Source organism: Manacus vitellinus, unplaced genomic scaffold (genome assembly GCF_001715985.3).
Source record: "Manacus vitellinus isolate BGI_N305 unplaced genomic scaffold, ASM171598v3 scaffold_4_pilon, whole genome shotgun sequence".
Classification (NCBI taxonomy): Eukaryota; Metazoa; Chordata; class Aves; order Passeriformes; family Pipridae; genus Manacus; species Manacus vitellinus.
Window position 1 is genome coordinate 37,843,597 of NW_021940604.1, and position 22,849 is coordinate 37,866,445.

Here is a 22,849-nt window from a genome sequence, read left to right on the forward strand (position 1 = left end):
GGTTTAAGCTTGCAAAGTGAAAAATCACTTAGCTAGTTTTGCTTCACTTGTAGTGATTGTAACTTTGTAATCTGGTAGGTTCACTATATGTTTAGCTGGAAGTTTGGGAGAGGCATAGTTCCTCAGGATCCAAAAAGATCAATAACAATCAATTAAAACTAGTTGTACTCTATCAAAAATATAACTAACAATCTTCTAAAGTGTTGAACATCCTAAAAACCTTAATTTTCTTCTAGGAAAAGTTACACAAGATATTACCTAAAACCAACAGAAAATACAATGGAAGTTCTGTGGCAGAAGTAATGCCTGTTACATTGAACAACATTTGTAAAAAAGGATCCCCAAAATGCTTAAAATGAGAAGTAGAGTTAACACTTAAAATGACATATTGCTTAGCAGTCTAAGCTGGACTGAAGGATAACTTCGACATTTAGTAGCACACAGCCTTTCAGCAAGCTTAGATTCAGTGTCTAATTTTTAAAGCAGAATTTAGAATTTGTCTCAAGTAACTCAAACAAGTAAATTGTCTAAGTTTATTCCTACTGCAAGTTATCCCAGAACCAGGTAGGCTGAATGCTCAGCATCCAGCAGCAACACTGCATCAGCTAGCAAATATTTTATGAAGTTCTCCCTTAAATCAAATTATGGTGATGCACACTGAAGGTTTAACTTAATTCAAACTTGCAGTAAGAAACTCAGAATTTGGAACAATGCCTTTTTTTTTTTCCTTTTTCATTTTTAAGTATTAATGGTTTAAAGATCAAGGGCCAGCCTCTGCCCCATGTGCAATGTTCAGAACTCCCACTGTTGTCAGTGGGAGTATCACAAACATATCCAGGGCAGAATGTGACCTTTCTATGTGCACAGCCTTTTTGGGTAACATCAATATTTCAAAATGGACCATCAATTAGATTTACATCAATGGTAGTTTTGATACATTTTATCTGTTCTTTATTAGCAAATAGCTATTTGCTAATAAAGAACAGAACGCTATGCTGACCTTCAGGATGAACTCTATCTTTTGTTAGCAAATTGTTCAATGAATTGAAATTGTGAATCCCAACAGGCACATATTTATTTTGTCATATAAACTGCTGGTACTCTGGTGTATGATGTAAAATCCATATGTTGATTCTATGAAGATGAAATAAAGAAATTGAAAAGGAATTTTTTAAAAAAACCCATCAAGAATATTATAACAGTTCACCTGATGAAGACTGTAAAGCAATAGTTCTGACTGCATTGAAAAGGTAAAAAAGGAAGGGAAAAAACCATATTCCTTCATTGTTTTTATACAAAACTCCCAATCAACAAATAAATCCAATTCTAAGTAACAAGATAAAGTGGGAACCCAAATTATATGCACACTGTGAATTGCACTCCTACACTATCTTTATCCTCAGTAAACAGACTGTATTGTATTAACATCTATCAGTACTTTGACAAGCTTTCATCCATGTAGTATTACCATTTCAGCAAATGATTATGTAATGAAAATATAAAATAACATTCAGAAAGGGGACATTATGTTTGTTCTAAGGAAAACTTAAAATATTATCAGAATACTTAAAATATTATCAGAATACATATAATTTTAAATATTAAAAAGCCAAACATTAATAAAAGTACATTTGTAAAGCTAAAGTCCCTATGATAAACAGAAATAATATAAATAATGTAGCTATTATTTTCCTTGATAGATCTTTCTTTTTATAGTGATTGTTCAGCATAAACAGTCATAATTTGCAGCAGATATCAATGCTGCAGAGTACATTATAAAAGTCCTCATATAGCCAGTGGCTTACACATACTTCTCTTATCATTGATACATATTGTGTCCTCTCTTGTGATAGCTCAAATTATATGTCTGAGAAGATCAAACTGGAAAGGATATATAGTGTAATAATATCACAAAAGTTAAGAAAACATGTTGCTCCAGGTGGTGCTAGCAGGAAGGGAAGGGAGTAGGGCTCATTCTCTTGTTATCTCAACGAGCCCACACCTGCTGGACCATGAGCTCACAGCTGGAAGGAGCAAGAGATCCCAGAGTGGGGAAACTACCTGGTGCCATAAGACCCACCGGTGAGAGCAACATGGGCAGGAGGGTGCCTAGGGCACTGGGAAGCACTGGAGTGCTTTCATATCCCTTGGTCTCTTGATGGTGTTATTGAAGGGCAAACAGAAACAAAAGCCTGTTGCTGTAAGCAGGCTCTGCTGCTATGTTATTGACTTCGAAACAGTCTCTCAGAAGAGGTAATTCTCTTCAATAACGTAAATGTTTGTCACCTGCTGGCAGACAGCATACTGAAAATCTGCAGTCATAGTATAGCTCCTATCTGAGCCAGAATCCACACAAGGGTAATAGTTGAAAATATCACTTAAGGAAGGCAACAGGATGGTCATGGAGTGGCTATTTTATGAAAATAAATGCCTATATCAACCCTAGATTAGGCTCTGTGAAAACACTGCAGTGACCCCCAGCTTTCCAGTTACTCAGATAATATGATGCCATTTTCAAAAAGCTGCACAGCTTTAGGCATTCAGAATGCATTAAGGGTTAAACTGCATGGAGTATGATATTTCAGATCAATGGTACAACTGCAACACTCTCATCTGATCTGTGAAATTCACTTCTTGCAAATACTCACTGTCAATCCTCTTTTTCTTAGTTATATGGCCATGGTGTCTGCAATAGCTGAGAAATGGCTCAAGGACACCAGTGAGCCTACACAGTCCTATATTCTTAAACCAATGAGAATTAAATTTAAGATGTCAGACTTCACATGTATTCCCTGGGAATACTCATATTTAGAGAAGAAAAAAGCTTTTGTGAAAGAATTCCACTGGTCAGAGTATAAGCTAATTGCTACCTGACTCAAGTATAACAAATACATTCTCAATTTCCAGGCAGTATTTTACTGTCCATTATAGTATTCTCACTTTATTTGGAAGTATATGGCAGAGCTAGATCAAGAAGAAAATTATGGAGTAGATGTTAAAACAGCAAGTCACATAATCCCAAATTGCACAGCTCATATTTTCAGCCTAACTTTATGCTCATGTTAGTTTAAATTAAAATCAAAATAAATGTTGAATTTTTTGAACTGGCACCAATTTTACTGCATCAATCACAATATAAACTAAAAAGAAAGGATTTAATCAGGAGACAAACTATTAATTAAATTATCTTTGTCACAGAAAGCTAAATCAATAAATCGGGCAATATATTCATCACAGATTTTTCTCTGTAAAAGAAGGTAAAAATCTTATGTAGGCTTTTTCCATTAAGAAAGACCAAATGGAGTGTCAGTATACTGCAGAGCATCATTTTACGTAATGTAAGAATTAGCACCCAGGAGGAAGGAGAGCTTTTTAAAAAGCCCTTCAGTAGACCAGTGGCAGAGCTAAGAAACATGAGAAAGGAAAAATCCCAAGTTAAAAATTATATTCCAGCAAAATTCAGATTTTAAAGCCAACCTTTTGTGAATTTCTGACTCACCTTTGTGTGTGTTTACCCCTTCCGTTATGCCTGACTATACCTTCAGCCAGATTTGGGCACCTCTGCTAATAGTCTGAATGGCCACAGTACAGGTTAGCCCCTGTTCACAAACCACCTGTAGGACAGCAGTAGCACCTTCAGAAAGATGTGCTGCCTCTTGGTGAGATCCATGTGCCCAGGCACAGCCACATGGTTTTTAGATCAGAGCTGCCTTCTGTGCAGCTGATTTGGAACACAGGGTAGAAGGAATTAGGATTTTTCAGTACAAGTCTGCCAGTGTTGTGGGATTCAGCACACGGTATAGGGAAAGTGATATGAATCCACATACCATACAGCAAGTGACAAAGCACAGACAAGGCTAATGGTGCTGCCCACTTTGACAACTACAGCCCAAGTACCCCAGCAGCCCTCAGCAGTAGCAAGTGACATTCCCACCTTCAGAGACATCTTCAGAAATAACATATGGAAAGGTGTTCATGATAAGACATAATAGTGGCAAATATTCTTGGAGAATACTGAAAGATAAAATCCAACACATGCATGGAAAGAATATATAAATGTTTCCCAAGATCTCATCTAAGACCAGAACATGGCCTCCCTGGGTCATGGGTTTCTACATTCCTAGGATGCCTAAGCATGAGAAGGCCACAACTGCGACAGCTATGTAACCACCACACATCTCTACTCTCTGAGAATATTTCTGAGATCTGACTGGAACAGCCTGGACTTATAAAATAAGGGATTTGCACTGAGATACTGCATGACCCATCTATGGAGGACAAAATTAACGTACTAATATCAAACCACATAAATCACAGAGATGACTAACTATTCCCATCTACCTTCCAAAGACAAAGCAATTTATAGAACACAGAAGTAATCCCATGCAGCCAGGATGTCAAAGGAGAGGAGAAAAGTGCTTAAAATATATATCTCAGATCAGAAAACCAATACATGATCTGATATCTTTGCTTTTTCAAGTGGCTTTAGATTTATTGAAGCAGATTCTCATCTGAAGTAAATCAAGATCCTTCATTAAATCAATTAGCAGTGTTTTCCTGATTCTTATTAGATGGTGATTGGGCTGCTGGAATGCCTGAGGTCAGGAAGCCCTGGGGAAGTCTCAGGAGGATACACATGGTTGTTAGGAGACTTCCTGCTCTCAGAGAAGGCAAGAGCCACTGTTTCAGAAAGAGCAGGTATCCTTATGAAAGGTGCTTATGTTTAATGCTTTTGGGAGAAAGATGGATTCTAAGAGTTATTGTGTAGTTCTTCTTTGGGGTGGGAGGAGGTGAAATTAAGTATTAATCAGCCAAATTAATTTTTAGTTTTTGGCGGCTTTACACTAGCTGACAAAACAAGCTATCTAAGTAGCAAAGATTAAATAAAGGCTTTTAAATTTGGCTTATCAGCCATGATTATTGAGAGTAGTACTACCTTGATCCATAAAAGGGGAATAAAACTTTAGAGCTTTACATAACACTAAAATTATCTCCGTGAATAACTTCTCCAGATGATAAAAAACAGTGCTTGCTTCATAGTCCTCTGTAACACTTCAGAGCAAGGACTTCCATAAAAAAATGCTTCTGAGATGTGGTTTTCAGCTTCACCTGATTTTACATTCTGTGGACACCCCTGTTAACAACTCCAGACTTCAAAGCAAACAAAGAAACCAAAGCCAAAAATGGTCTATGTGGTGAAAAAAATTAGGACCACTTCAGCAGAGGTAGGTAATTCCAAGTAAAAGTAAGAAAAGTGTATTTATTTGTGTTTACGTTTAACAAAGAAACAAACAAAACCCCAAAGCAAAACAAAAAAAGAGAATAGGCCAGAGTTAGAAAAGTATGAATTTTGTCTGCAACTGTGTCTGTAGTTTCTGAATCTTTGGTCTAGTGACAAATGGCTGGTTAGGTACCACTAAAGCTTAAAAATATATGTAAAAGATTGGAGGATTATTACCAGGTAGCAGAAAGAACTTTAACAGGTGTCTGTCCTTTCCTTGAACTTACCCTCTCAGTTGCATGGCTTGTTTTTTGCTTTATTCTTCCAGCCAAACTCTTTCAGCTTTCCAAGTACCTGATCATGCACGTTTATTTGCAGTTTACAGAAATAATGAGACTTCAAACCTGCCTCTCCATCACTTAACTTTCAAGCAGACTCAATCCTGAAAGTGAATTTGTTCTGGGTACAATGTAAACTCTTCTGATTCACTAACCATGAAATTCCCATTCTGTCAGGACCAAGATTTGTGTTTCTCTCTGTTTTGCAGTACATCTGCTGAACCAGACCAGCTACTGCTAATTTAAACTTTTCTTTCTTCTTACTAATCTGGTAAAGAGGGCTTTTAACTAAAGTTTCCAAGGGAGGGGAACCTCAGTCCATCCTACTCCAACCAGTGCCAGTGCCAGCCATAGATGCCCAGAGCCTGAAGTGGAATTGCAGGTCAGCAGGAGCACCTGAAGAGCAGCACAAAGGACTCCCAGACACTCCAGTCAGTAAGTCAGATTCTCCAGGGACAAAACTTCAGTGCCTCTGTGCAAATGTACACAGCCTGGGGAGTGAACAGGAGGAAGAGATGTGCTCTGCAGGGCTATCATGTTATTGGCTCCCCGCATAAGGAGGACGTGGACCTGAGAGAGGGAGTCCGGAGGAGGGCCACAAAGATGATCAGAGAATGAGAGCACCTTTCCTACTAAAAGAAGCTGAGAGAGTTGGGGTTGTTCAGCCTAGAGAAAGGAAGGCTCCAGGGAGACCTTATAGCAGCCTTCCGGTACCTAAAGCAGGCCTACCAGAAAGCTGGCAAGGTACCTTTTACGAGTGGAGTGATAGAGCAAGGAAGAATGGCTTCAAACTGAAAGAGGGTAAATTTAGATTAGATATCAGGAAGAAATTCTTGACTGTGAAGGTGGTGGGGCACTGGAACAGGTTGACCATGGAAATCATAGATGCCCCATCCCTGGAAGTGTTCAGGGCTGAGTTAGAAGAGGTACTGAGCAACCTAGTGGAAGGCGTCGCTGCCCATGGCAGAGGGATTGGAACTAGATGATCTAGAGTTCCTAATAATTTAAACTTAGTAAAAGTACTCATGGAGCAGTATCATATGGTATTATACTAGTTACAAAGTATATGTTTATGAAAGTATATATTCTTTTGATAACAGATAAATCCATCACAATATTTTCTCTTGAATAAAAAATTGGATAATGGCTTAATATGAGTTCAGTTAGTTTACCTAAAGCTAGATACATATTTAATCACAATTATAGGTATTTTAATTTAATTGTGTGTCATCAATTTTTCAGTGCATGTTTTTTGTTTTGTTTTTAAAGTGATAACCAATAGCTACAATGTAAGAAAAAATTCGCATTCATCTTTCACCTTCTGAAGGCATATGGATGAACAGTAATTTGGTCTGGAAGTCTAATGTGTCTTAGTGACAGGATGGGAGTATAAAGGAGTGATATCCATAAGACAAGACAACAGCTTCCTGAAAAACACACACCAGGCTTCAGAAGCACACTCTGAAGGGTTAAGTTACAAAATAAGGTCCTACTGATCTGATAACGCTTTTTTCTTTCTTAAAGAAAAAAAAAAGATTTCTGTGTAACCTCTCCTTTGTGAAGGAGAGCAGAAAAGGACAATGGCTGATTTGTTTGCCATGGATTTGGATGTTTCTGCGGGCTAACACGCCTCATGTTCTTAAACAAATTGATTTCAGCTCTGCAATTCAGTGGGGAATTATGTACTCTTCTTTGCTGATTACTATCACATTTAGTTGTGATTTCACCATCTTACCAGACCACTAACATCAGCTTTACTGATATTACATCAGAAAATAGAGAGTTTAGCTTTTAAAAGTTCTTCTGAATGAACAGGTTGGGGTCTGATCCAGCTCTTGACATCAGCTTTAGGATCTACCTTTTCTTCTGTGGAAGTTTTTTGCTCAAAGGTCTGAACATGAAAAGTCATACCCTATCTTCTGGTTTTTTTATTCAGATGAAAACTTTTAAGAGCTCCTTTCAATGGGCTTCCAGATACTATCTTAATATTTACAAATAAACATGTACATACCCATGTTTTAAAAAAATACAAAAAACCAAACCACCTCCCTGCCCCAAAGCACATATATTTAATTTGAGAAAGGTATTTATTTATAGGACATCTCTGACTTTTAAGTTAGAAAAAAATTATTGCTTACTTTAAAAACTATTGCTTTCAGCCATTTTTATAAAAACAGTAACAAAGGAAGAATGGACTCTCCAAATGTCTTTTCACAAGAAAAGTACTCTACTTTAAAATGTAGCCAAGTGTTTCACAATGTTGCTAATGCTGATAAAAGCTTTTAAAGTTCCTACTAGCAGTGTATTGCTTATCTCCACTTGCTAATCACCAGTTGGATGCCGTTTTCATGCAAAACAGAAGCCAACCTGGAGAGTCCTGATCAAGACAGAGCAGCATTTTACAGGCCAAGCAGACTCCTCAGCTGGTGTGGCTGCTATTCTGACTTCTAGTCCCTACCTAAATGTAGACTTACATATTTACATGAAGTTCAAAGCTATACTCTCAATTTCTCATGCACTTCACAGCACTACTGTTTCAAAGTTGTGAAAACCAATGCATGCTAATAGGAAAAAGAAAAGTATTTGTAGAGATTGTAGTATGGAGAAAACAGCAACAGCTGCAACATAGGCTGCCTTGCCAAGTGGTACACGCCAGGGTTTGAATAAATTACACTATAATTGGGCAAAAAGGCTGGATATTAAGAGGGAACATTATATAATGCTGCTAACTGGTAATATATATTAAAGACATAAAATATGGTATTATGCAAAACAGATTAGAAAATAAATTGTAAAATAATATGCTTTCATTTAGAATTATCAGAAATGAATGCTATTTCCATGATTTCAAGTATTTTTGAGACAACTTTTTGGCTTTGTTCCAAAGTTAAAAATTTGATTTTAGTGGATATTAGGAACATACATACAGTGTCAGTTGTCAGACAATTATTTTTTCTTATACATCAGAGCAATAAAGGGTGTTTTCTGAAACAGCTGATTACTGTTTTGATCAATACAGTCTTATTAAAGCCTTACCTTACCTTAAAGTAAAACAAACCCACAAGAGTAAGAAAAGAAATAGAGTTAAGTAAAATTAAAACCACTTTCTCATTATAGATTTTCCTCTCATTGGAAGAGCACAGTTCAGCACTTGCAACCGAAGGAAAAATTTGTGACTGCATCCAACTGCATCCATTAGCATATATCTCCTCACCAAGGAAATCTGCTGTACCAGGCAACCAGAGAAAGTAAGGCCAACACTCTTGAAATAAGGCATGAGTTCAGCTTGCAACCATGGCTGCTAAGAGACAGACACTACGAAAACAAATATAAGAAGCAAAAAACATTTACTCTCAGGTACCAATTTCTGTCTAGTGAGAAAATCCAGAGCACCTTGCTGATTGTCATAGGATCTTTAAGAGTTCCAGGAAGACTGCTACCAGTATGGACATCAGAAAAAAATATACTCCAAATTAATTCACTATCTGAAATTACCTCTAAATTACCTCTTTCAAATGAAATGTAGATTTCATTTGAGAGTTGCTTGATCCTTGCACTCCATGGGTAAGTCATCAGATTGCCATGGGTCAGGGATTGCAGACTACCTGTTTTGGGATAACACCTGGAAAGGGGTATTCTAAAACAGGACGAGGTACTGAGTTCCCAATAAATTCAGCAATGGGCACTTCTGAAGGAAGTGACACACTAGGAATCCTTTTAAAGGCTTTTTCTTCTCTCCCAGAGAAGTTGGCTAATATAGGTTAACTGTTAATATCGTGCTGTCACAGTTCTCATAGAGAAAATCCACTCCATCTTTGTTCAAAACGGGTGTAGATTTGTGAAATATTGAATAATAGGAGTTGTGGTAATGAGTTCTTGATAATTAAATTAATAAAAAATAGCCTTGAGTAAACTTTTCCCACTGAAGATCCTACCTAGTGTGCAAAGTCTATCACTCACATGCTTAGCCATTCACTGTGTAGGACCGTTTGCTTCTTGACAACAAATGCCAGTTTTCTGATTCTTGGTCTGTCTAAAAAAACCCTTTCAGATATGTTCTGTTTCAAACTCTTGATGACTAACCAGTAACACCAAGGTTAAATTCATAACAATCTTGATACAGAAATGTGGTTTATTTAAAATGTAAACACATTAAGATCCATTATCTTTAAGATATATGGTTAATTTTTGTACTACATTCCCTGGTTTAAAAGATGCATTTTAGCAGATAATCTACAGCATACTTTATTCTCCATAATGGTACTCATGGGAATTTTACATTCCATTCAGTTTTCTATTTTGTGCTCATGATTTAAGTACTCATGCTAATAATACTAATAGATCAGTGCTCTGCAGCAATATGTGCTTGAAAAGAAAAAAAAAGGTAAAAAGTAAAAAAGAACTATTTGCTTTCAATGTTTCAAATTCAGCTAAGCATTAACATTTCTATGTTACCCCATTACTAAGAACTTCAGGCAGTTTCGCTGTAGGATTTAGGTAGTTGAGTGGAATAGCATCACAAAATCACAGAATCATTTAGTTTGGAAAAGACCTCTGAGATCAAGTCCAGCCTTTGACTGATCACCACCTTGTCAACCAGACCATGGCACTAAATGCCACTTCCAGTCATTTCTTAAACGCCTCCAGGAATTGTGACTCCACAACCTCCCTGGGTAGTCCATTCCAATGTTTAACAACCCTAAATTCCTCCTGGTTCCTAGCTTGACCCTTCCCGGTGCAGCTCAAGGCTGTGTCCTCTTGTCCTATTGCTAGTTACCTATGAAATGAGGCCGACCCCCATCTGGCTACAATCTCCTTTCATGTAGTTGTAGAGGTCTCCCCTGAGCCTCCTTTTCTCCAGGCTAAACAGCCCTAGCTGTCTTGGCCACTTTTCATAGGACTTACCCTCTAGACCCTTCACCAGCTTCATTGCCTTTCTCTGGACCTGCTCCAGTACCTCAATGCTCTTCCCAAACCGAGGGGCCCAGAAATAGACACAGCACTCGAGGTGCGGTCATTGCTGACTACAAGAGGAGAATCACTTCGCTGGTCCTGCTGGCCATACTATTTCTGATACAGGCCAGGATGCCACTGGCCTTCTTGGCCACCTGGGCACCCTACTGGCTCATGTTCAGCACTGTTGACCAACACTCCCAGGTCTTTTTCTGCTGGGTTACTTTCCAGCCACTCTTCCCCCAGCCTGTAGCACTGCCTGGGGTTGTTGTGGTCAACGTGTAGAACCTATCACTTGGCCTTATTGAACCTCATACCTTTGGTCTTGGCCCATCAATCCAGCCTGTCCAAATCCCTCTGCAGAGCCTTCCTACTCTCTAGTAGATCAACATTCTCAATCAGCTTGGTGTCATCAATAAATTTAATCGACGCCTTCATCCAGATCAGCAGTATAGACAGTAAATAGGACTGGACCCAGTACTGAGTCTTGGGGAACTACACTAGTGACTGGCCACCAAATGGATTTAACACCATTCACCACCACTCTCTGAGTGCACCTGTCCAAACTCTGGGCTGCCAGCTTCTCCAGGAGAATGTTGTGGGATGTAATATCAAAGGCTTTGGATAAAAAAGTACAGTTGAAATATAAAATTTTAGATCCAAAGGAAAACCCTCAAGACTTCATCTAATTTGTTTGTTTGTAATCTATATAGTTCTCTACTTTAAATGCTTTGTCTCTGCAACTACAAGTTGGTAGTGTGACATGGGCATAGACAGCAAGGCTCTGCTCTGCACCCACAGATGGTTGCAGGAGCAGAGCTCCCTACCCCAATGCTGTGAAGAGCACAGGAAGGAATTTGCCCACCTCAAAATTGCTCTTATATTTTGGGAATGCTCAGCCACCCACTTTCCTGCCCTTTTGAGGAACAAGACCTTTGCAATGTGATACTTCACTGAACAACCTGATCTAGGGGTGGCATACCTGTCCATAGCAGAGGGGTTAGAACCAGATGATTTTAAGGTCTCTTCTAACCCAAGCCTTTCTATTATTCTATGATTTTCTATTTTTCCAGAGTACTACAGTAAAGTAAAAAAAAAAAATATATAAAAAAATATTCTGTTAAAATCCATTCTAAACCAGTTATGTTTTCTATGGAAGTTGCCAAACTTCAACGGCTGAATAACATGCTCACATTTGTTCAAAAACTTTGTTACCTTCGGAATACACTGAGGAACTTCATTGCAAATATTACTTTACTCAAATTAAGCCTTCTGATTTGGCATGGCAGTGACTGTGTACGGATCCTGATTTCCTAGACTGCAGATTTAATGTCTTGACTCTTTTTAGGACATGCTTTTGAATTCTCTGGATTAATAATGAGCATCTTGGTATGAACACTAAATATATGTAAAACATGTGAAAGACTGCAGTGCCCTGATACACTGTTTTTGGCTGCAAAGCTGGCTTAAGAAGTTTCTTTTTGTTTTTTTCATCCCTTTGTCCCACACATGGCAGTGGAACAAAAGATGCAGTATGCTATGGTTTGTATATGGGAAAGGGAGGGGTTGGAAGTATAGAGATGGTGGTAGGACTGTCCTAGAATGGCTTTTTTTTTTTTTTTTTGCAGAAGTATGTGTCTTCAGCTTCATCTGCTTTAAAAGCCCCATGACACTACAGATGTGCCTTAAGTACAGGTTTAAGTAGCTCACTGAACAGTGGCAGCAGGAACTTGATTTCAGGAAGCCACTGAGACTGGAAGGAAACAAGAATAGGGCTTGTTTTCTTTTTTAATGTTTGCACGTTTTCCTTTATTGACACCTAGCTCTTCCAGGAAAATAACTTTAAAAGCAATACTGCTCTTAAGCTTATAGATTATTTTTTACTCTTACATCAGTAATAAAAAAAAAAATAAGATTTGTATGTGCATAGAGATCTAACTGTGAAAGGTAAAAATCAGTTGCTTTTCTGGTTCACTTCACAAAGTACATTACCACCCCAATGAAATCAGTGAAATGTCTGTTGTTTGGACACAAGCACACTTGCCTTGCAAAGACCACATTACAGAAGAGAGGTTAATCACTCTTGTAACAACATACAGAATAAGCAGCAACTACACTTAGGTAACCATACTTACTATTGGGCCTATCCTTAATTGTGTGAGCAATTTTTAGTTATTTATTTCTTGACCAATACTAACTGGAATTGTTACCTCCTATGAGACCATTTGAAAATGTCCTGGGCACTTATTTATTTTTGAAGACAAAAATAGACTTCAAATTACTGACTCTGTAACATTTTTTATTATTATTTTTAGTTTAACATAGTGTCAATTCACATACCTAAATGCTCAAAACAGAGTCTTGACAGCTCTCACTTCCTCTGCAACACAGCATGGTGGGAGACACATATATTCAGAAACAATGAGGTCAATTTTGTTTCTTTTCTGAGCTGCCCAAAGTATAATTTCTGCTAAAATTAATATATACTTGTGTGCTGGCTGATCTTGTGACGGATTTCTAGTTGTTTTGACAGCTGCAGTAGTATAATGGGCTGCCACAAAAGTCAGTAGAAAAACTTGTCACTAACTTCAGTGGGAGCTGGAGCAGGAGCTTTACAAGCTGCGTTTAAGAGTTTAACAAGTCCTTAGAGGCTTCACAGGGCTGAAACATTCTTTTCCCATTATTCTGAACAGATTGTAATGTTGCAAGGATAGGCTTCTTCAACCATTGTGTCAACAAAAAAAACCCATCAGCAGACCATCACCTCAGCCTCTGAGTTACCCTTAGGTGTGAAAATTTGCACAGACAGAGATTTTATTATTCAATATATTTATATGATATTTGAACACAAGAACAATGTAGACCTAAATGCCTTTTTAGGGCATCATTATGCAAAACATTATTTAATATTAGTATTTTAATAATTATATCTTCATTATGAATAATTATCAATATTTAGTACATTTTGAACTTACACGAATAGGTAATAACAAAACTACAGAAAGTTTTAACTGCTCAGCCTTTTGCCATATCTTTGGTTTTGCTTCTATGGCTGTTATTTCTGAAAGGATGGGGGAAAACATTTAATCAGGCAAGTCTGGCACTTCCACCATGTTAGCCTAGGATATCTTCAGTTATTCCAATTCCTGATAGCATGCCCTGCCTAGCTTGTGTCTCTAGTCACTCCCATTACACTAAAAAGCATTTCTGTACTTGAACTACCCAGCTGTCAAATTGAACTCTTACACTGATAAGCTCAGCTTTCCCTGCCAACAACTCTCAAACACAGTGGAACAGTATTACAAGTCATTTTCTCCTCTGGCAATGACAAATACAGTGAAAATGTTACATTGTTATGTGATCCTTTTCTTTTTATTTTTTTTTTAATTTTTTTTTAGTAGGAATAATGAAGATACCATGCTATATGAGAAAGTAAAAAATTATTGTGTTCAAATCTGATTAAAAGAAATTGAATTTAGTTCTCATGTGATCACACAGTGCAAAAATGAAAAGTTAAAGACTTCTCCACTAAAAACTGATGAAGGACAGAATAATATATTTCACTACTTTCACTTCAGCTATTCTGCCATTGGTCTAGACTAAATTTGCTAGAGTTGTGTTATGAGGAAAGTAGATCCACAGTTGGAGAACAGCTATTTAACTTACACGTTCCTCAAACCCCTGGGATGAAAACAGTCACCAAGCATGTTTCAAATAAGAAATATGGGTTGAGGTTGATGTGCTTGGCTTGGAGTGACTGTATCTGTATCTCCCTGGCACCACCTGGCACCTTGGTGACATTTTGAGAAAACACCACCATATTGCCACCAAGCTTCAGAAAATAAGGCACCAGCAACAGTTAATTTTAATTTCATTTTAATTAGTACATAGCTACATATAGCTGAACTACTGAGTAAACTGTATCAGGAAAAGGGCTATATGTGACATATGTGACATATGCCATATGTGATGACATCAGTGGGCTTATCCTGATAGGGTACATGCTTATTGTTGTAACAGCTGAATATACATTGGGTATTATATTAGTAACAAAGACAATCTACTATGTAAATCTTATGTTTTCCTCAAATAAGAATGAGATTTCTTTTCCCCAATTCAGTATTTTCATACTGCTACTGCTAAAAGTATAGTGGAAAACAGCAGCCACAGACAGATCAATAATATTAAATTTAGATGATTGCCCCACTTAATATTTACTTAATATAGTATACATTACTGTAGTATTATCTTACCGTGACAACAGTGCTACTGTACTAAGTATTTACTAATATTTACTTGCCACGGTAAACATTAGGTTCCCTTGGACCTACCTTAAATGGCAAGGTTATCTTTTTAATATTTTTGCAAGTGACACTGTATGTACATTGTATTTTCAAGCATCAAAATGAAACTTTTGCAAAGGGATTACACCATGAGTATTTCTGTCTGTTTCCTAGAAATTAATGACAAGCTGATACATTTGAATTTTTGAATAAAAATATCATTAGTTGTGTGAAACCTACAACTGGAAAGCATTAGTTTTCAATCAAGCGGATTTTTTTTGGTGTAAAACATGACTCCAGAATAAAAATGGGAGCGAGTCAAATTGGAACAGAGGTCAGCAAAACACTCTCACTGGAATTTAAACACACGAGTAATGTTTGTTTGCATAATTTTTCAGTGATTGCATATTCGCTTGCAGCCAAAGCACAGATGTGACCGTTTAATGAAAACGAAGTCCTGCTCTAAATCAATGTCTAAGCTGTTCTCTCATAAGAAATATGTGTAAGTATTAAAGAGATAACTAATGTCTATGATGGGATGGCCAGAATTAAACTCAATATTCCAATTATTCTCAAGTGTCTGGACCTTCTTGTGGGTTTTTCCTTTTTTTTTTTTTTTTTCATCTCATATTAGGAAATAAATGGGCTAAAATACTTTGGCTTGTTCTGGTTTTTTCATAAAATCTCTACACAATACAACATATTTGTATATATGAACTGAAAAGCTGTTTTTACTGCAGTCATTATCAGCCTTATTCTTGTTTACTACCATAATGAAAATTCAACAAAAATTGTAACAAATAATAATTCTGACAATCTTCTTTGCAGAGCATCAGCCGTACTTGGAGTATTCTGATAATACTAATCATGTACTCTAAAAAAATTCACATTTTAAGCTGTCAGTTAATGAAATATTTGAAGTTAGTTAATGAACCACTGCTGAAAATACATGCCTTCCATTCTAGGTTGAGATTCAAAAGGCAAAAGAAAATTCACTGCCAGGACAACATAAACTTATACATGAGAATATACTAAAGGACAGTTTGTTAAAGGAGATATATCTAGATTTTGAAGAACAGAAATTAAGATTCAGAAAAAAAAAGGAAAAAAAAAGAAAGATGTTTTCAATGGGTATGGACTGCTAAAAAAGTCTGAAGTCTAAAATAAGTTGTCCTGAATATTTGGTCAGAATTTAAAATCAGTTCTTTATCTCACAGTCAGGTGGCATTAAACTAAGGTTCAATCAAAGCATCATATTTTATTTTGGGATTTTCAAGGTGTGATCTAGTCTGTTTTACTCTCTGAACTTTACTAGAAAACTTATTATGTAACATTAGACATTATGGCTGAGAAAGTGTAAAAGAATAAACCATTTCCTAAATGCATAAGCATTCTTCAATGAGCAGTACTTCTTAGGGTACAATTTGATGGGTTTACTGCAGCTGGAAAATTATACAAAATGAAGTTGGAATCCAGTGAAAATACCACATTCCTGGCTGCAATTCCCTATCCCCATTAACAGCTATCAAGCTGGAATAACACAGCTTGAGCAGGGTCCAACTGAGATGTTGCTGAAACATATACTTGAAACACAGAAAAATTTGATTTTTCAGACCAAAATAAACCAAAATGCTTCTGTGAGTTAGGATGGGCAATCTACAAAAGAGATGAATACTGAGAATTCTGTCTTCTCGCCCATTCCCTAAGCACTGCCTTTGTGTTTCCTGGAGTAGTACAAAACCAAAAGGATAGTTAAGACAAAACTTATATTCACACTTTTCACCTTGCCTTGATACAAATTCTGAAGCTGACAGTCCTGCTGAAAATACGGTGTAAAATACTAAAAGTTTAGGCCATACTGCAATAATTTAATATTTGCTTAAAGATGGTGAAGCACAGCCTGACTGCAATGAGACTGTTATGAGACCCATTGCATCTTATGGGTCTACTACGAGCACCATTTTGTCAACTCAGTTAGCAAAAGGGACAAGCCATGGAGAGAGATGCTTCCTAGGAACATCTCAGCATCATTGTCTAGAGACTAATGTCTTTTACCATTTATACTTGATATTAGGGGATTTATGAGCTTATCATAAGTTTTTTCTGTTGCTTTCAATGTGTTTCAGATCAGTCTTTAATGAGGAGAGTATATGCCCTGAATACAGCCTGATCCAATGATATTATTCCATGCTGTGCCTCAATCATTTGATCCTAGCACTGCACTCAGTGTTGACTTCTCAAATCATAGGCCTCCCACTGCTAACTGCCAGAGTATCTGAGCATGGGAAAATGTTTACAGCCTGCAGTAAGCATTCCTGTTGCTGTACTTGCTGGTAAGTGCCGAGCCAGCACTCATGAGATTATCCTAGAATCATCTAGAATCATCTAGGCTGGAGAAGACCCTTAATATTGTGTCCAATTGTTAACCCAGCAATACCTGGTCCACCACTAAACCATATCCCTGAGTGCCACATCTACTTGTCTTTTAAATACTTCCAGGGATGGTGACTCAACCAATTGCCTAAGCAGACTGTTCCAATGCTTGAGAACCTTTTTGGTCAATAAATTTTTCCTAATAGCCAATCTAAACCTTCCTTGGCATAACTTGAGACCATTTCATCTTGTGCTGTCACGTGACATATGGGAGAAGAGACCATCCCCCACCTGGCTACAGCCTCCTTTCAGGTAGTTGTAGGGAGTGATAAGGTCTTCCCTGAGCCTCCTTTTCTCCAGACTAAACAAACCCAGCTTCCTCAGCCACTCGTCACAGGACTTGTGCTCCAGACTCTTCATCAGCTTTGCCGCCCTTCTCTGGACATGCTCCAGCACCTCATAGTCCACCCTACAAAGAGGGGCCCAAAATTGCACACAGGATTCAAGGTGCAGCCTCACCAGTGTATTGACACATGCAGACAGCTCTTTATGACATCTTGTTGTATTCGAGGTGCAAAGAAGATAATGATCATTGTATATATGCAACCGTAAACATCACAGATTGGATAAATTTCTCTCCAAGTCGTAGAAAGGTGAAGTCACCTTATTATGTTGCTGCTTCACAAAGGAAATACCCTTTTCTTATGAGAACTGAAAGCTAGTATTCTTAGAACTTAGTTTTATATTACCTAGAATGTCTTCTTTTCTTACTTTGTGAGGTGTGAAGACAGGTAAAAGGATGGAAGCATGAAACCATGGCTCTGAATGTCTACATTCTGATAAAAGGTATATATGTTTAAAGCATTTGCTGAATTATACATTAAAGAAGATGCTGATATCTCTGGTTTAATGATCTAGTGATGTGGGATTCAGGAGAACCAAATCAATAAGAGAGAAATGGTGAAGTTTCCCACCCAATTAATCATCTTTGTCATGACATGAGACAGAGAAAAACATTTGCAACAAAAGTACTGACACTCAAAAAGATGTATTTATGTCATTGTGACATTATCTAAGCCAAAGCTCAGTTTTTGTTACAATAGCAACAGTGAAGCTACATTTAGTACTCCAGGAACAATAGTTCCAACTAATTATCTCATTACTGTATGGTAACAGCTACAATTTTTCTGCTTCCTTTGTCCACTGATATAACTGCATAATATCCACTATGTTGTGAATGCATTCCTTTCATAAATCCATATTTCACCTCATGATTTTTCCTTACACCTAAGAACATTTCTCGAAATCTTCCTGGATACAAAGGGAATGTATTTGCAGCTGTTAGGAAAAGAGCATCTTTGTCAAACCCGTTTGGGGACAAGGCAATTCATTCCCTTTGGATCTCTTTGGAAGAACAGACCACATGTTGCGTTGCAATAAAGTGCTTAACCTGCTGAACAACACCCATGCCATTTGCTAACAATAAATGAACACGGAACATATTTGCCAGCTTATTAAACCAGTACTCAGAGAGCTGTGAGCTTACAGAGAGCCGGGTACTCCCACTCGCTGTGCAATTCTAATGAAGGTACTAGACAAGTAACAAGCTTTGCCACAGCATCAACTTTTCTTAATTACCATTGACTGGCATGTGATCATTACAGAAACCTTCATCTTCTGTGGAAAGAACTATTTGTTAAAATTGGAAACCTTCTTTCTTTCCAAGGACACATGCACATGCACACCAAATTCAGGTTTCAAAATCAAATGTTCCCTCTTTGGACAGATTGGCAGTAAGACTCCTTGGCCAACCTTCATTTAGACTCCTTGTATTTATGCATCAGGTCACTGGCATTAATTGCATAGTTATGTAATCACATACTCTTTGATTTCTGACGAGGTCCACATTTTTTCAGCCCATAGTGTAGACAACGGTCATATAGCAAACATCTATTCAGTATTTTGTATTGTTCTCACAATGTGGCTCATGTCTGTGTCACAAGAAAACACAGCTCTCATTGTACTTTAGCAGTATTATCATCTCTTTCCTGGGCTGTTTATCACAGTGATACCACAAATAATAATAAAACTATTTTATAGCATGATGATAAGGTACATTAATTCCTATTTTAAGGATATAACTGAATAATAGGGATTAAGGTAGGAAATTTGTATTAACTGAGCCTTCTTCCACTGGCCTGTCAATTATTGTTCCTAGACAATGGGCATAAAATCAGTCCACAATTTCATTAAAGCTCTTTGGCACTACTAGAGTAAGAGAGGCACATCTGGATCTTACGTCTATGCTATTAAATTAAACAAGTCCTGGAAAGCTTCTGGCACTATGTGGAGCTGGCACAGGAAGTTTGCATCTGCATCAGCAAAGCCCACTCATCTTCAGCACAGCCCCGACTATGTGAAATCTGCTTTCTGGGAATGGTCTCTGGACCATTTTAATGGCTGGCATGCTGCTGGGAAGGTGCTGGCTGGGCCACACCAGCTCAGGCCAGGATAAGTTATAAGTGTTATAAGTGTGCTAGCACAGGTGTTTTCGCCCACTCCTCAGGAATGCTTCCAGGCACACAATTAGTACAGATTTCATTGCCAAAATCACCTTCTGGCACTTTCCTTCCTCTTCTTAAAAGCACTGCAGAAGATAGCTTGCTATATAGAAATCAGATAATTTTGCTTATCCTTTTTACTGATGTTTTCCTTACCCAAATCTATTATAATAAAACAATACGGAGCCAAAATACCCATTGTACAGCATTTCATGTTAATAATAGTAGGTATCATCTGTATTTGTACAGCTTGTCACTCTAAGACATTTTATGTTCTGGATAAGAACAACTACTAATGCAAAAACACAAAATGTATCACTACACTGAGCAGAAGATGAACCTGAGGCACAAAATACAGATTTATTAATTTCTCTCTTCCTTAAAAAAATAAAAAGGATGACATACAGTGTTTGCCATTTGTGTAACAGCTGAATTTATCACATTGTCAAACTGGTGGGCCAAGGGGAAGAAATCTTAATGCAACATAGAATAGAGTTCAGTCTTCTGGAAAATAACATTTTTTATACACAAGCAAATGTGTGGCCAAAGGGTATGAAAACTGTGCAAATAATTTTTAAGCAAGTATTACTTTAAAAATACAATGACCCTTTCCCACCCTGGTTCCTAGCTAGGTTCTTGCACTCTTGTAAGAAAAAAATCCCATATTTTATGTTAACAAAGGTATCTCAAATGCTGTTTAATATTTCTGTTTTATTTTAGTGGCTGCATTTATTTACTTATTTCCCTGCTCACTTTTAACTGCTGTGTCCCTTATCTGGTACTCTCTTCTACCTGAATCGTCAAATTTCTGTTATCTCATTTGTAATGCCAAATGACTCATTTGTCTAAATGTTTTATATTACTCTACTGAAGCTGGTATTTTTATAACATGATGATTTTTTTTTGCTGTGAAAATATAAACGCTTTTATTACATATCTCATTATTTTGGGAACAGAGATTTGTGCTTAGATACTATGTTTGTCTTATTACTTTACTACTCAGAATAAGGAAGTACCTGAAAAAACATCTTAAAAGTGAAAACATTAAAATCATGAGGAGCTAAAAAAAAATCATAAATGTCAAAATTAAAATGTCCAAAATTCAGAATATTAATATCTATGTAACAGAAGCTAATTTTACACTGTTTTCAAGGTACTCATTCAAATGCTACATATGTGCAGAAAAAAGAATAATGTTGGGTAGGATTTTTCCAGTATTTTAAAACCCTCATATTACAGCTAAAAGTACTCAGCTCTGGATAAGCATATTTGTTTTATTTTAACATCAGCATCCAAATTTTCAGGAGTTCAAAAATCACACAAAAGTTTTATTACTAGAGTAAGAAATTGACTGTATTACAAACTGAGTGCACATTTACTGTGATTAAAAAACAAAACATTTCCCTGTTGACTTAGCATTATTTACAGAAGTTGCAATGTGACAGAATGTTAGAGTGAAATGGCATTAATTATTTTACAAATAAACTGTATGCTGATGATATATAATATATAAATGCTTATAAATAATTGATAGAAGTTACAAACATCTTGGAGACAGGTGGAGATACTGTTATCCTGAATTATTATAAGTACATATCAATCAAAGACACTATGGAGAGTTAAAAATTATTCTGATCAGTAACCTGCTGAACTGAAGTCTATCTCTGTTTCAAATATTATTTATATATATATATATATAATGACTGAGTTCATGTAAATGGTTTATAAGTTTAACATAATACAAGAGAGCAAATTGGTTATAAAGGGTCATGAATAAATTTAGAGTTAAAATTACAGGAAGATATTTAAACATCTGAGGATTAGAGTTCTGAAACGGTTGTACAGGGCAGGAAACCTAAATTGTTTTACTATTAAGTCTCATAAGGTTGTGAAAAGATTATATTAAAAAAAATTGGAGAAATTCTGGAGACAAAAAAGGGGTTGTGGAAATCTTATGTATCTAATTAGAGTCATCAAATTAAAAGGAGACTGAACCAAAATTCATTATGGTTTCTTCATTATAATGTTTATTGTATGAATCTCATAGTGAGACCCAATGGTAGCTCCTTATGGGATTTAGGAACACATATTTCTGTCTTGGAAAAATTAGAGTGAGAAGACCAGGAAAGTGGGAATAATAATATAGAAGCTGGAAATCAGCCATTTAAGTCAAGTAATTGTTCTCCTGCCTTCTTCAGGTCTCAGACATGTGGTCGTTGTGTTCAGCTCACTTGTTCATGGCTAAATTACTCTGAAAGTAAAGGATCAAGAATTGCTTTTTTTCTGTACATCAGATTACTGGGACAACCCAGCTTGCTTTATGTTGGTTGCTCCCTGCCCACTGCCCCCCATTAGTATACCTACTAATATCACCATGGCATATTGTTTATAAAATGTGTTGTTATTATACAGAAGAGGATTTGGCAACTCCCTAATTCTATGCAGCACATTTCTAGACAGAGTAAAGAAATCATGCAACCCTTTCTGTTACAGAAATATACATCTGAGCATTACAGATAAAGGCTAGAAAAGAGAAACTTCAAGCCAAGGATGTGTGAGTCCAATGACACAGTGAAAGTAACATATTACCAGTGGAGCTCCCTTTAGTTTTATCATCATGTGAATCTGACATAAATTATTTTGGCATCATATTAATCAGTGGGAAAAATTAGGTTTAATCTTGCACTGGAAAAAACTTTATAGTTTGGATTATACCCAACATGAGGTTCTTATTAGCCAGTTTTCTGTAGTCTGTACAGACTAAGTAGAAGCATACACTCTGCTAAATTGTGTCCAACCACAAGTGCTATAAACTCTAATGAGTTTTGAACAACAAAAATACTCCCAGGCCAATGAACTTTTACCCCTGATTAAGTAATTTGGAAGATTTATCTTTTATCTCGACATGAACTAGAGAAACTTTGTTACTTCTATTAATCTAACTTTATCTACTAAACCGAAGTGCCTGCGTAGTTGATAGTGCCACAGATCTTTGAGTTTATGAAGACATCATAGCCACTGCTGGGACCCCTTCCTCAGCTGATGAAGGTGAGGAGCGCGATGAGCGGTGGTAACTGGACATCTCATCTGATGCTCCACTTGCTCATCTTCCTCTGTCCT